Genomic DNA, 16,867 nt, shown 5'->3' on the forward strand with positions numbered 1-16,867 from the left:
TGTGAATCATAAAGTGAAAAATATATAACTGTTAGTCTAAAGTGATGGGTAGATGGGCAATAGTTTAGTAATAAACACAGAAAAAATTCCTATAAAATGGGTATGCAGAGTGTGGAGAATGTTATGGATGCAAACAGGCCAGAAGAAACCAAGAACCAAGGACCTCTTGGTGCCAACTGGCGGAGGACATAGTGGGTGAATATAGGCTGACCAGATGTCCCGATTTTATGGGGACAATCCCGATATTTGGGCTTTTTTGATATGGGCTCCTATTACCCCTCACCCAGTCCCAATTTTTCACATTTGCTATCTGATCACCCTAGGTGCATTGGAGTTTACAGGAATCCCGTGAGTCTGATATCTACGTCATAGCTGGGCAAAGGGTGACATGTAAGGTCTCTATGGAGAGCATGTAACTCACTGATCATCCTAGGTATTGCAAAATGTAGGGAAGGATATTATTTTAAAAAGTATGTATCTGTACTGAAATCTGTGCTCTTAAGGTAAAGACATATTAGAAGTGAAACTTCTGGACAGGCAGTGGGTAACAACCTGACTGGTTATTATCTACTCTGTGTCTACAATGCAAGTACTATGACATCAGAGCAACCAGCTAATCAAGATTGCAAAGTTGACAAGAGATGACAAAATCTACAGGAATGAACACACAGCGGGACATATCCTGTTTATGATCAAAGATCAAAGAATTAGGCTGGTATATCAGAAGAATGGTAGGAGAAACACTGTATCCTTCACCTAGGGGACAAGCTGCCAGTATGCTTGTCTTATGAATGGAGGGTCAGAACCAACCTTGCTGTTAAACACTGGGATAGAGTGAGCTAACCCTTTAATGAGACAGACTGTCTTGTTAGTTAGGCCGAGGCTCAAGAAGGCGTATTATGACTTTATTTTAGGTGTAACCAGTTTGTTTCCAATATTCTTATCTACTTTCTATTACTCGCATCTTTTGTTAAAATCACAGCACTTAGAGAAGTTTATTTAAGTGGAGCTGTGATAATGAGGTGAAATTGGTAAACGGCAGTTTGTCCCTTTTGGAATAGCTTATCTGTAAATACTATGCATGGCCAGTGGAACAGGGAGACATTGGGGTATGTTCAGTGGGCTTGGGTGTTGCCGTGTGCAGAGAGAAGCTAGAGCCTGCATAGGCTGAGAGGGGAGTGCTTGTGTTGCCCATGGCTGATGGAGTCAGCAAACTGATGCCTGCCGAGCACAGACGAGGCTTTGTCACTCCTTACCAAGGGTTGCAAGGTGCATCACAACCCTGGGTAACCTGAAAATAATCTGAATACACACATTAACCCATAAAATGGTTAATTATAGTATGTCTATAGATCGGAAACAATAAGATGTTTGCACAGCAATCCTAAGTAACCCCATGACATTACTGTAACCCTGATTCTCCCTTTCTCATGACTGCACCACCTTCCAAGGGTGTGCACAGACTGTGACATTGCCAAACCCTTCTGGCCTTTGGGTAAAAGGCTGAGTGAGACCTAAACTGTCAGTCCCTGTTTGACAGTGTGTGGAATTACTGTTAAGCCACAGGGCTCAGCCTTTTAATTAATTAATTTTATTTATTTAATACTTTCTCAAAGTTAAATCCAGAAGCCTATGCTATTTGAAATGCTAATATTTCCCACCACCCAAATGTAATTTGAACAGTTTGGTATACAAATACTAGGAAGAAATTGCAAGTCAATAATAGCATATAGATTACTGAGAAGGGAATCTTTGGAAATAATGTAGATTCATCCCAAAAGCTACTTTATATATTTTAATACCTGCCCTCCCAACCCAGCTGGAAATCTTATAGCACAGTCTCAAATGATTTATAACTGCAAAGTTCTTTATTTCTACTATTATAATTTTTTCATGTCAGGATAGGTCAGCTATGGGGGAGATATAGCATGACATTGCTTTATTAAAGCTGACACTTTTCCCATGGATTGAATGAATTTTCATCGTGTGTGTGTATGTATAGATGTATAATATTTAGCCACAGATCATTAGCATTCAGGCTCTGTTTTGCTATCAACTAATCTGCTCCAAAATATTTGAAATCAAATTTATTTGCCAGCCAGTGGTTTAGTTATTTAGAATATAAAGAAGTTGTCAGTCAGTCTCATTAGCAAGGAAGGCGAATCAGTGCATTCTGCAGGAGCTGTCACTGTTTTCCCTCCGGTGCTGATTTATTCAGTATGACTCACCAGTGTTTAAAAACATGTTTCTCTGTCCCTTACCAGAAAAGGTGAATGACATTAAGGCTCCATGAAAATTTGTCATCTCTGAAGTTTGTATAATGAAAACGTATGTTTTTTTTATTTTGTTTTTTAATTGGTGAACATTTGCTAAATACATTTAAAAACACAAAGGCCCACACACAAAGTAAGACTGAGCCTGTAAAACATTCAGGCAAATAGAGAAATCAGATGGAATGGACTCTGCCGCGTGCTCTTTGTTGTAGTTAATCTGTTTTCATTAGTTCCATTTTTAAAACCCTCTTAGAAGCTTGAAAATATTTTATTTTTGTGAGATTGCCCCCCAACCCCTCCTATTTGTCAGCTATTGAGGTACAGCACTGGTGGTAAACTATGGGTATGTCTACACTACGAAATTAGGTCGATTTTATAGAAGTTGATTTTTAGAAATCAATTTTATACAGTTGATTGCGTAGGTCCACACTAAGCGCGTTAAGTCGGCAGAGTGCATCTTCACTGCCGTGTCTAGCATCAACTTACAGAGCGGTGCACTGTGGGTAGCTATTCCACAGTTCCCACAATCTCTGCTGCTCATTGGAATACTGGTTTAAGCTCCCAATGCTTGATGGGGCAAAAACATTGTCACGGGTGGTTTTGGGTACATTTCATCACTCTTCCCTCCCTCCCTCTGTGAAAGCAACGGCAGACAATCATTTTGCGCCAGACACCAGGGCATTTAGAAGAGCACAGCAAGGTGCACTGTGCATCAGAGAGGCTTTGAAAACCAGTTTTGTGACTGGCCAGGCTTCGGTGTCACAGTTGTGTGTTTCTCCTTGGTGCAAACCCATCCTCTTTGCTGATTTTAATTCCCTGTAAGCCAATCACCCTCCCCACTTCGAAATAAAGTAACTATTGTTTTGAAACCATGCATTCTTTATTAATTAAAAAAATGAGATAAGGGATAAAGTAGCCCAGGTGGGTTGGGGGAATAGGGAAGGACAAGGCCACATTGCTTATTATAACCACACTAAAAATCAAACTCTTTGAATGACAGCCTTCTGTTGCTTGGGCCATCCTCTGCAGTGGAGTGGCTGGGTGCCTGAAACCTCCACCTCACATTCTTGGGCATCTGGGTGAGGAGGCTATGGAACATGGGAAGGAGGGTAGGCAGTTATAGATTCATAGACTCTAGGACAGGAAGGGACCTTGAGAGGTCATCGAGTCTAGTCCCCTGCCCTCATGGCAGGACCAAATACTGTTTAGACCATCGCTGATAGACATTTGTCTAACCTACTCTTAAATATCTCCAGAGATGGAGATTCCACAACCTCCCTAGGCAATTTATTCCAGTGTTTAACTACCCTGACAGTTAGGAACTTTTTCCTAATGTCCAACCTAAATCTCCCTTGCTGCAGTTTAAGCCCATTGCTTCTTGTTCTATCATTAGAGGCTAAGGTGAACAAGTTTTCTCCCTCCTCCTGATGACACCCTTTTAGGTACCTGAAAACTGCTATCATGTCCCCTCTCAGTCTTCTCTTTTCCAAACTAAATAAACCCAATTCTTTCAGCCTTCCTTCATAGGTCATGTTCTCAAGACCTCTAATCATTCTTGTTGCTCTTCTCTGGACCCTCTCCAATTTCTCCACATCATTCTTGAAATGCGGTGCCCAGAACTGGACACAATACTCCAGTTGAGGCCTAACCAGTGCAGAGTAGGGCGGAAGAATGACTTATCGTGTCTTGTTTACAACACACCTGTTAATGCATCTCAGAATCACGTTTGTTTTTTTTGCAACAGTATCACACTGTTGACTCATATTTAGCTTGTGGTCCACTATGACCCATAGATTTTTCTGCCATACTCCTTCCTAGACAGTCTCTTCCCATTCTGTATGTGTGAAACTGATTGTTCCTTCCTAAGTGGAGCACTTTGCATTGGTCTTTATTGAACTTCATCTGGTTTACCTCAGACCATTTCTCCAATTTGCCCAGAACATTTTGAATTTTGACCCTGTCCTCCAAAGCAGTTGCAATCCCTCCCAGTTTGGTATCGTCTGCAAACTTAATAAGCGTACTTTCTATGCCAACATCTAAGTCGTTGATGAAGATATTGAAAAGAGCCGGTCCCAAAACAGACCCCTGCGGAACCCCACTTGTTATACCTTTCCAGCAGGATTGGGAGCCATTAGTAACTACTCTCTGAGTACGGTTATCCAGCCAGTTATGCACCCACCTTATAGTAGCCCCATCTAAATTATATTTGCCTAGTTTATCGATAAGGATATCATGCGAGACCGTATCAAATGCCTTACTAAAGTCTAGGTATACCACATCCACTGCTTCTCCCTTATCCACAAGACTCATTATCCTATCAAAGAAAGTGATCAGATTGGTTTGACATGATTTGTTCTTTACAAATCCATGCTGGCTATTCCCTGTCACCTTACCACCTTCCAAGTGTTTTCAGATGATTTCTTTAATTACTTGCTCCATTATCTTCCCTGGCATAGAAGTTAAACTAAACTATATAGTGGATGCAGGGGGTCTGTGCTCTTGTAGGCTTTCCTGTAGCTTCATCATGTCCATTTGCTCCCCCATTAGCCTCGGCATTGTGTCCTGCCTCCACTCTTCACGCTCACTTAATTCTTTCCTGGCCTCTGCCACTGAATGCCTCAATGCATTAAGCTGTGCCCTATTAGTGCAGGAGGACTGCATGAGCTCGGAAAACATGTCATCATGAGTGCTTTTTTTTTTCCCGCCTTCTAATCTGCAATAACTTCAGGGACAGAGATGATAGGGGGAACAAAGAAACATTCTACGTTCTAAGATTCTGGTGGGACTGCATGGTCACCTGTGCTGCTGAGTTTGCCACGCTGACCAAACAAGAAATTAAATTAAAAAGTTCCCGGGGCTTTTCCTGTGTACCTGGCTAGTGCATTGGAATTCAAAGTGCTGTCCAGAGTGGTCAAAATGGAGCACTCTGGGATACCTCCTGGAGGCCAATACCATCAATTTGCATCTGCACTACCCCAAATTTGACCCAGCAAAGTTGATTGTAGTGCTACTCCCCTCGCCGGGGAGGAGTATAGAAGTTGATTTTAAGAGCCCTGTAGGTCAACAGAATGGGATTGGTTGTGTGAACCCATTCATTTTTAAATTGACCTAACGTGACTAAATTCAACCTAACCCCATAATGTAGACCAGGCCTATGAAACATTCATGCCTTCATAGACTGTTTAGAGCTTATAACTTTTTTTTAGGCTGCATCCAGTAGAGGGTGCCATAATCACAAAAGGTGTAATTCTGTCAGAAATTGGCAGCTTTTACTAGTGCTCACTGCATCGAATGCTCATTGAAGTCAAGAACTCAGAATCTGGTCTTCACACTGTACAGATGCGAGTACTGTGGCAAGATTTATCCTGAATGACACGAGTGCCTGAACCAAAATCTGAGCTTCAAGCACCCCAAATATTGAGGAAATTCCAAACCAGCTTCTCAGGCTCATCTCTAACTAAGAGGAAACATAACACATGCATACTTGAGCATGTCTGGCACCATTCAGAGGGCAGGAGAGGAATCAAACACATTGTGAAAGTAGAGACACTCTACATTGCCTGTTGTGAGATAGAAAGTGTTTTGTCTTATGAAGTCCAATCATAGCTATGCCTTGTTTGCTGCTTTGGTTTTACAGAATTAAAACAAAATTACTACAGGGCTTACGGTTTTTGTTCTGTAACTTTTCTGACACTTACAGAAGAAGGCAGAAAAGAAACAAAAAAATAATTATATCCTGCCAATATATCCTGAGAGGAATTTCCATCTTCTCAGGATGAAAATTAAATTAAATTTTTTTTTTTTGCTTTTTTAACAGTTTACATATTCCGCACAGATGATGATGGTTTCTAGGAGTAATCAAATTTAGACAATTAGATCAATTAGCATTGCACCATTAGGGGAAAAAATAAAACCTGTTTCTACAAGGTGCTGTCAGAGAGATAAAATAAAAACAATGGTAGTGGCTGAAATTAAAGATGATGATGTTCAGCATCTTGTAGCTCTGGACCCGCCATATGTGAAAGCATTAGTAAGAAAATAACTTTCCCTAGACTTATTTTTTTCCATTTCTCCCACTTATGTGTTGATGATGGCTCTAATGCTAGTATTCAATGTGCAATCTCTCTGGTACTAGGTGCTGTACAAACTCGTAGTAAGAGACCATTCCTGACTCAATCTCAGGAGCGGCCTCTAGCCGTATGATAATAGAAATACTCTGGGTTTTATTATTTATTATGTAAGTCCTCCAGCCTGGGACTAAAGACATTCCTTTTAAGGTCTAGAAAGAGATGGCCTGCTTCTTTATGTAATGTGGTATTCTTCATCCATATTTATGTTATGAACTCAGAAGCAGTTAAGGAAACTGAGTTAGTCTTTAGTGTTTTGTTGAAATGACACACATTTTTATCTATGCTTTGAAAAAACTGTAATAATGCCAAACACTTTTCATTCTTATTCACTTTATTTTCATATTAAAAAAAGTATATGAACTTTCTCTTAGTCTGGCAACTAAAACTTGAAGTACCGAACCCTTTATAAGTGCATTTTCATTTTCTTGCAGTTGTCATGTTTTATATAGTTAGAGCTTAGTTGTCTTAATATTATCTGTGCTAACCTAGCTGGATTGGATTTATAAAATCTTTTTGATATTGCTCTCTCCTTGTTTCATGAAATCTTCCAGAGCATATTGCCTTCGGACTCCACTTTTAGGGAATGCTGATTAGAGTAATACTGTAATACTGATGGAGTATGAAATGCAGCTCTTGGTAGATATGCTCCATGGTCTCTGAGGAATTAGTTACCTAACAAGTCAATGTGAAATACAGATAACTAGGTGGCCAAATTTGTGTAGACAAATATAATTGTTTTATGGGAAACTTAAGGCCACTACTTTATATAATGTAGTTGTATCTTCACTTTGTTTTAAGACCATTTTCAAAATTAGGTTCCACAATTGTGGTTTTTGCTTTTTCCCATGAAACTTTGAAAATAATCCTGTGTCTGTGCTTTGTTCATTTACTAGAAATGAATAGTCTCCCCATTTCTTAAAGAGCACAAGCTAATATGAATCTTCCTTTGCATACAGTTCTGCAGTAATATGTTAAACAATAGCTATTTTTAATATCCCTTTCCAGTGTTAAACCTTTTTGATAGAGCACTGATTTAAAATGAAATGAGGCAGGTATTCGTATGTGCTCCATTCCCTTTGTTCTGCTCAGGCACCACAAAATTAGCACAGACTAAACACAAACCACTAACTGGGGATTCTACTCTTCCTATGTCCCTCTTTAGAGCTTAGCGGGTGTGGCAAAGGGAGGGGAGGGGACTGGGAAGGAAACAAAAGAAGAAATGACTTGAGCAATGCAGGGTGTTCCAGTGGAGACAGGTCACTGAAGTGGCAATCAGGAGAAATGGGTTCTATTCTTTGTTCTCCTATTGGTCAGCTGAGTTCCACCTCCCCTTTCTGTTGCCTTGTCCATTTAGATTGCAAGCTCTTTGGGGTTAAGGACTGTCTTTTACTATATGTAAATAGAGTCCCAGGAATAACTGGGTCCTTCCACATGATGATGATAGTGTAGTATAAATAATAGAAAGATGGACCATTTGCCTATTGTTGGTTAGTTGGAGAGATCTGCAAAGCAGCAGGTGGATTATCCAAATATATCCTCAAATAAGCCTTTGGAAAATCTCCATCCACTGTAACTGTATTAAAAAGCAAAAAAAATGATTAGGGCTTTTTTTTTTTAAATTAGAAGTAATTTCAGATGAATTCAGAACTCTTGAAAGGTGATAGGTAGACATAATAGGACACTGAAGTCCTCTTTAGTTACTATAGAACAAGAAGAGAGATTGTCCTTGTTTCATTGCTAGTTTTATGCTCAATAAGTGACAGGAAAAGGAAGAAGCTAGTATGAATTTTAGAGTAATTACACTGAAAGCAATAACACAGGAGAAATAGAATGACAAAAAGGCAGCAAGTGGGGGTTGGCAGAGGTTTGTAGTAAAGGGATGAGTAAATTAATCCAAAATTTTTCAAGTTTTGGGTAATGACAATGATGCTCTTTCATAGAGAATATAGATAGAGCGCAAAAAATAAACCTGAATGAGGATATCATGGAAGAAACACAAACATAATGAATCAAAAAAGATGATCATACATCCAATATTTGTGCTTTTGCAGATCATTTTGTTAAAAACCAAAACAAAAACAACTCCCCCCCCAAGCTTCTGTGGTGGTGGTGGTGTAACTCATACACAAATGTGAGGGTTGTCTTTCTTTGTGATCAAGTGAACAGGAGAATGAGAAATGACCTTGTTCTTATTATTTTGAGACAAATTATGACTAAACCAATCAGTGACACTTTATAAAGAGGCTCAGATCTCTTATTCACAAATGGAAGAAATGGTAATTTTTGTGATGTTACCAACTGAAATCAGAAGTCATGGCATAAATCCTTTTAGAAGGATACTGCAGATGAATAGCTATCAAATCCAATGCTAATTTAAGTGTGGGGGGGTGGTGGTTTGACAGTTACAAACATTGCTGGGGATCAGAGTAATGGAGAAAATGGCTGAATATCCGGCCTATGCGAGAAACCATATTATCTGTTTATATGGAAAATTACCATTTTTTAAGATTAGTGATGAGCAATTGCTAAATATTATAGACCTTTCCTTGAGAAATTGGTCTTGCATAACAAATCTGCACAATGCTTTCCAAGTCCCTTTTGTAGTTCAGTGTTTTAGGTTCTAAGAGAATGGATAGTAACATCTCAGCTGGCTTTTTGCCCTTATGAATAAATACCATGTACTATTTTTGGCTAGCTAATAGGCAGTTAAATTCTGAAACATCGCCACCCTGTGATATTAGAGCTATAACACACATGGCTCAACATATTTCTGACTTTGACTGAATGGCTAACGTTCCTATAGATTTTATGTAGCCCAACAAAACATCTTGTTTCGTTATTGAAATAGTTCATGAGCAACTTAATGTAGTGTGATAGAATATTATCTGTTTATAGCCTCCCAAGTGTATTGTACGCACACAGTTGTCACCAATATATTCTAAAGTGGAATTATGAAAAAAACTCACCAAATTGTTACAAAAACTGGTTTATTTACTGTGTTTTGTACACTGTCACACGTTCCCCAATGATCATTTAGGAGCCAGGGGAGCTGTCAGAATATATAACTAACCTACTTGTGCCTAGACTTTGCAGGTGCAACACCTTTTAAAAGTTTGAACATGTAGTCTATCTGTATGACTCTTAGTATTTGCACTCACAAACACAGTGATGTTAAGAGAAATGATGATACAGTGGAGATATAGAGTCCTGGCAGAAGCATACAATGACAATTCCCAACTAGAACGCAGAAGAGGAGCATATTTTAAAAAAATATACATTCTCAATTGCTTTGCCACTGGGAAAAAGTAAATGTCTTATTTTGTAACTGCTCATTACTAAGCTTCAGACAGGTAACACCATCAAGTCCTAAATACTGGAAATATGCCGTAGTATGGGAATGACGTTGTTGGCACAAAACCCATGAGGGTTTAATGTGTGCACTGTGCAGAGTTCTGAACGCTGATCAATACCTGTGAAAATTGTATCATTTTTTAAAATAGATTTCTATGAATCAAAACAAAATTGAGATTAATTTCTTTCTAATCTCCATTATCCTGGAAATGGATGCTGAAAAGTTTCTCTTGACAAGTACTCCCATGTCATCCCCAAAGCCTCAAGGAGTCTGCAGCAATAATGCATTTGGGATCAAAACAGTTAGTACCTTTCATTGTCACTCTTCCATTTAAATCAGTACTTGGGCATATAAAGTCACAAATCAGGGACTTGGAATTCCTAGGGACTATTGCCAAACTGGATCTCCGCCTGCAGTATATTATAATGCTAGATGCCACCTGATCCATTTGCAATGTGTGTTTTAATGTGAAATCAGGCTAAGTCTAAAAACTTAATTAAGGGGGAAATTTGTTGTGCTGGCTATGGCAAAGACAAAAATTGGCGTTTACATTTTCTGGGTTGGAAGTGCTAGAGATTTGTTGCCTGTCGTGTTAAATCCTAAACAAAAGGCAGAATAGTCTGCAGGCCACTGCTTTTGCTACACTGGTCCATATATCTAACGATAGATGGGGAAAACTCAAGTTACTGGTGCTGGCAAAATTTAACCAACCTGATGTGGCTCCCAGATGGTCATGTTTGGTGAGTTTGGAAGTTTAGGGCCCTACAGCCCACCTGGTAGGCACCTACTTTCATATTTTTAGTCTTTAAAGGTTCATACGCTTTCTGCCTTTCAACAGGGCACAGAGTTGCCAGAGATGCCACAGAGATAACCATGGCTCTGTGCACATGTCCGAACTGTGATGGCTCAGGGTTGTCTACTTTAACACCTCCCCCTTCCAGTATTCAATGTGATTCTGCAAACTGACTGGGAGCAGAGATGTTGACAGATGCAGCAGTGAGCCCCTTTGTTCTCAGCACCTGCAATTATCAGCTCAGTGGAGAAGATTCTTATTAATTTCCTGAGAGTTTCTCTTTTTTCCTTTAGTTTTCCAGTGTAAGTTTCTGTTTTAATTTTCAGGGAATACTGACTGTCCTTGATGGGTTTGGTAGGACAGCAATAGCATTTGGTAGGATACAAATCTTGGGCACTCAGAACAGAATCTATATTCAGCAGATGTCGGGATTGCTTACATGGCAGCTCAAGTTCCATAAACAAGAATGGACCTGGTCGATTGCAGTGCTCTGTCCCTTTCATGAATAAGATTGCTGTGGTCCACATAGCTTTCAGGAAGCAGATTGGTGTGTATGGAGTCAACAATATTTTCTGGTTATATCCTCAATGGGGGGATATGTCTACTCTGCACACTAAGCCCTGGTTCTGACCCAGGTTTGTGTCTAATCCCCCCTTCAATCCACACACATATTAGTATGACTCAGGTCAAGAAGCATTCAGGACCCAGGTTCTAGGAACCCAGTGAGGGTGTGGGTCAGATCCTGAGTCCCACTGTGACTTGGGTCCAAGCCCTGTCATATTATGGTGTGGGCACAAGTCAGACCCAAGTGAGAAGGAGGCATTAGCAGAGCTGGAGACCTGGATCCAGCTATGGTAAACTCAGGTTTACAATGTAGTGCGGATGCTCAAGCAGGGGTTTGGAAACAGAGGACACAAACCATGGGTCCCACATATCCAGGGTTAGCATGCAGTATAGACATACCCAGTAAAATGTTGGAGAATGTGGGTTAAACTTAATAAGTGGCACCAGGACTAGGCAACTGGTACCTACAAGAACATGTTCCTGCAGAGAAACCTAATCATTTCTAACTGGTTTCATCTCATTTCTTACTATTTTATGCTAAAGCCATGTTGATGAGAACAGGCAAAGTAGGAGTTGGAATAACTCAATGAAGAAAAGTTCAAAAATGGTGAAGATTTTTGTGCAAAAGAAAGGGACCAAAAAGTAGATGTTCACTAGAGTGAACATAAAGATAAGGAAAATAATACCAATAAATAAAAACCCCTAATTATTAACATTTTTTCAGTAAAATATAGAATATATAGAAAATACATGATATGGTGTAACATTTTTGCTGGCACCATATCTCATTTAACAAAGGTATATTGGAAACTTCATGGTTAATATCCCTTCCGAAAGCTCTTGTATTTACTATTATAACTCTGGCTGTTCTAATGATTTGTACCAAACTCTGATCTTTTTTTAATCCTGCTAAGCTGTTGGTATCTTGTGGCAGTGATTTCCACAGACTAATTGAGTGATTTTTTTTTCTTCTCCGTTTTTAGCTACATAATTCTTTTATGCTTTTGTGCTCTCATAAATATGGCCATTCTATATGCATGCAGATAAAACACATGGCTTGCACACATCATCATGTTATGTAGTCATCTCTCTATATCTAATACAAAAACAGTAGCTTGGATATTATTGAAGTGAATTTTAAAGATGGAAATTGGGAGAGGAGAGGAAGGGAAACTAATATTAGTATAAGATGATATTGGACACAGGTGCTGGAACTCTGGGTGCTGCTGCTCCCCCGGGCTTGAAGTGGTTTCCGTCATATAGAGGGTGTGTTCACAGGCTCTCAGCACCTTCATTATAATAATTGTTTCAGCACCCCTGTTCTTGGATTTTGAAGAGGGATTAGCTGCTACAGTATCACTATGTTCTGTTAGTCTGAACACTGACGAATAAAGGTACATCCATGCAGGAGCAGTGGAAGCACCCTAAGCACACAGGGCACAGTCACCCAAACAGAGAGAGAGAGAGAGACACATACACACACACACACCACCCATTCTCCCCAAGGCCCTGTTCCCATGCCCCCTCTTCCCTCTTAGTGGCCATGGTCCCTTCCCAGCACTCCTGACTTCGTGCAGAGAGGATCAGTCACTTGCAAATGAACATTCCCAGTCATTCTATTATAATAGTGTCCATTCACATCACTACACTGAAGTGGAAAGACAAAATCTGGTACCAGTTTATATTTCTCTCACTTGACTTAAAAAGTAGGTGAAATAAATCTGGCCTATTTTCACTATATTATTTTATGAGGCTATTTTGCACCTGAGGTTAGTGCCATTGCTGTTTCTAACCAGGCTGATTCCCAGTTATAAAACATACAATTAAACTGGACAATGGAGAAAATTAAATGGTCCTTGTGCGGATTGGAAACATTTTATGATGTTTTTGGTTTTTGTTTGTGGCAACTGCACAAAGAATGTTCTTGATACTGGAAAATTCAGATCTACATCCCCAGCCATGGAATCCAATACACACCTTATTTCTGGGAATAACTAGTTAGATTTGGTGTAATTTTAAAAATAGTCTCTTAATGTCCAGGGCAGGCATTCTTTATAAATGAACTTTTGGGGAGTAGGCCTATCTTAATCCCTTCACTCTGCCACATGGGTCATCCATCAATTAGAGGCAGTACCGTAAAAGCCAGCTAGCCACTGATCTATGTTTCCTGATGAGAAAGTGGTCAAAGACTGGATCCTGTGTTTGCATGTTTTGGAGACTTTACCAGCATCTGTACAAAAGTTCCAACCCTAGGCTTCAGATGGCACCTACTAACCAAATGGAGATCTATTTTATGGGTAGTCCTTGGGCCAGTCACAAACTGCCCGGCAGAGATGGAACTCTTCATCTCTTTTGGTGGGTCTGGTACCAAGAACTAGGGCCCTTTATCAGCTTTTTGTATAGGGATGGTAGTAAAAATGTTCCATATTTCATGAAAAAGTTTGAAATAAACCTGTTTTTGTTTTTAATTTGCAATTGTTAAAACACTTTAAGTTTTGAGTAAATTTATTGACTTTTTTATTTATTGGAACAAAAAATATATTAAGTTTCTGTGGGGGAGAAGGCAGTCTCTCACTTACAACTGGCAAAAAGGAGGTATGAGAAGTCAGAGAATGTAGAATTTTTCCGATTAACATGAAACAATCTTAATGTTTTCCCCCAAAATATCTCTCATTTGAAAAAAGAAATGCTGATTTTTTTTCATTTTGAATTTGTCAAAAAAGAAAAATCCAGCTGCTTTCATAAAACATTTTAATAGCATCACAACACCACTAACTTTTTCCAAGTTAAAAAATTTAAATTAAGCTCTACCTGAATGATAGATGTTTTTGGAACCTATGGAATCCACCAGTCTCACCAAGGTTGAAGGGGCCGTGAAATCACATGCGTGTGGTCTACTTTTAGACCATGTATCATCTAAATTTATTTCAAGGAATGTCCTGTAGCAAGAGCATATTGCCTAAAATTTTGACATAGAGTACATAAACCCCTAAACCCTGTAGGCAGTGCTGGTAACAACACTAAGGGCAGATCTACATTACGGCAGGGATCGATGATCTCCCGTCAAGCCCTTGAGGTGTAGACCCTGTGGTAACTTGACCTAAGGTATGTCGACTCCCACGTAGCTGGACTTGCATTGCAAAGGTCAACTTACTGCAGTAGTGTAGACATAGCCTACGTTAGGTCATGTTCTTGTCATATCTTCGTACTGCTTCCTGCCATACACATGCACTTGCCTGATCATTGCACTCTGCCAGGTTCCTGGGTGAGCAATTTTGCTCAAGCTGCTGGTATCGCAGCAGATGCTTCATATTTTGAGGCTTTCTGTCACAGGTATTTGGGCCAATGATCTAGCCTAACTTAATCTTTGCGTCTCTAGACTGGCCAGCTCCAGTGCAGGATCAATTTAAGGCAACTGATCTGATCTGCACTGGGTGACAGGTAGTCGACTGGAGGGAGCTGGGGCACACAGGCTACAGGGTTGTTCTCTACTCGTTTTCCTTGTCTGTTTGGGTGACAATGTTAGAGGTTTAATAGTGGCCAGAAAGTTTTTTGTAATGACTTCAGTTGACTCAATGTTTGTGTTATATCACATATAAGATGTCTTAGATCTGTGCATTGCCTCGGGCACTCAACTCTGCTAGCAACTTCCTGGCAGATATCAGGAGGAACAATACTGTGTGGTTCCTGTGCTGGGCTCCAGCCAATCCGCAAGCCAGGAACTGGGCTGATCACTCCCAGGACAGGTATATAAACTCCACAAGAGGGGACAGCAGCTCAGCCTGCTCAATATCACTCCTTGGGACTATCTCCTGCCTGATTGTGGTAACAGACTCTTCAAGTTTTAGCCTGCTCCAGCCTTGCTCTCGCTCCAGTCCTGTTTCTGATCCTGCTCCAGCCTTACCCTCATTCCACCCTTGCTCTGGACTGCCGATTCCAGTTCAGACTCCTGGCTCTGACCACTAGGCATGACTATCCCCATTGTGTTTTATGACAAGAGACTGTTGACATTGTTAGGCTTAAGGAATTCTGTAATATATCTGCAGGTGGTATTAAGTACATGGTCTAGCTTCTTTGCATGTGGGGATCAGACCCACACTGGGTAGACATATTCAGCAGAGTTCTTTTTAGTTCAGTTCTTTTAATGGTGGCTAATGGAAGCATGGATATACCCCTGACGATCCTTTGCTAGCACTACATTAATGGACACATGTATAATATTGGCACTAGACTCTGCGATCACACCATCACCTTCTCAGTTGATGATGCTCTGGATTAGCAATGTTCGATATGATTTTTAAATACATCAAGGATATTTAGTTACTAGAAAAGTTTGGTTTTGGGAAAAAAAAATCTGTAGCTATTTCAATGAGGCCTTTGAACTCTTGTCCCCTTTCCCTGCCATCCCCAACAGCCGTTTGATCATCTATATAGTGAATTAAACAATTTGTTGGAGAAATGAAATAAGCTCTTGCTAAATGAAAGCACTTGAGCAAATTAAAGCAAATAACTCAACTAAATATTACAATAGCAAAGACCACAAATAACTAGATAATTTAGTTGGAATCTTTGATTCCCTAAGGATTTAATTCAACCACAAAATACACCTAGCTTCCATGCCAAGGCATATAAGGCCCCAAAACTTTTGCTGCTTTCAGATTTTGTACAATAGATGGAATCATTCTTTTTTTTGAGTTAGGCTGCAAGAGAAGCATAAAGATATTCTTTTCAATTATCTCATTCAAACCATGTCTTCAAATAAAGGACAAAGAAAAGGCAAAGATAAAAATGAACTGCACATAAAGATATTTCCTGTGTGTCTCATCTGGAAAACAAGACAGAGTGAAATGTGCAAAATAAAAGTAGGTTATGACTGAACTTGAATGCTTTGCTCACACTCAGTAAGCACAGATCAAAAGCTACACTGGCAAACCAGACAAACATAACTCAGATATTGGAGATCACAAATTATTCTGAAGATAATTTATTTATTGAAAGTGGCATTTATTTTAGAGGATTCTTTATTTTGAAACTAAGCATGCCTTTATAAAGTTACACTAATAATACCTGTAGGGCCAGATCCTTTGCTAGAGCAAATTGAAATATGCCTATTTATACCAAGAGACAATTGGCTCACAGTATGGATAGAATAATTAAGCAAGCACATACAACATGATAGATATTCTTTGTAATAATGCTAATACTAAGTCACAAACAGTTTTATCTTAAGCAAAAAATGCTTCAATGCTCAGTAAAATGAGAGAAAAGCAATCTGACCACCTTGTCACAACATATGTTTTTTGTTTTGACTTGTTGAAATAAATATTGGCTGAACAAAATCCTGTTCTTTACCACTGTATTTACTCAGAAAACACAGCCTTCAGTGGAACAGTGCTATATTAAATTAATACTTCTCAAAACTCTGAGCTGCCATACGTGAAAGGAGTAATTACCAGCACTGGTGCAATCTACACTGTATAGTATATGGGCTATTTTTCAAGATTTACTGCAAGGCATAGTGAATGAACAATGAAAGACTCCTGAGCTATAATCTTAACAAGGAGTAGAAATAGTGATTTCAGGGTTTCTAAAAACTCATAGGTTTGTCAGTACTATCTTGTCCAGGACATCAATATTCTTAATTTGTGACTGAGAGGGAGATGGCATTTTGAAAGGTTCTTTTCTATTAGACTTGATTTTCTAAAGGTAATGTACTCAGTTCAGATGCAACTTTCAGGTTTTTTTAAGGCAGGGC

Source organism: Gopherus flavomarginatus, chromosome 8, assembly GCF_025201925.1.
Source record: "Gopherus flavomarginatus isolate rGopFla2 chromosome 8, rGopFla2.mat.asm, whole genome shotgun sequence".
NCBI classification, from domain to species: Eukaryota; Metazoa; Chordata; order Testudines; family Testudinidae; genus Gopherus; species Gopherus flavomarginatus.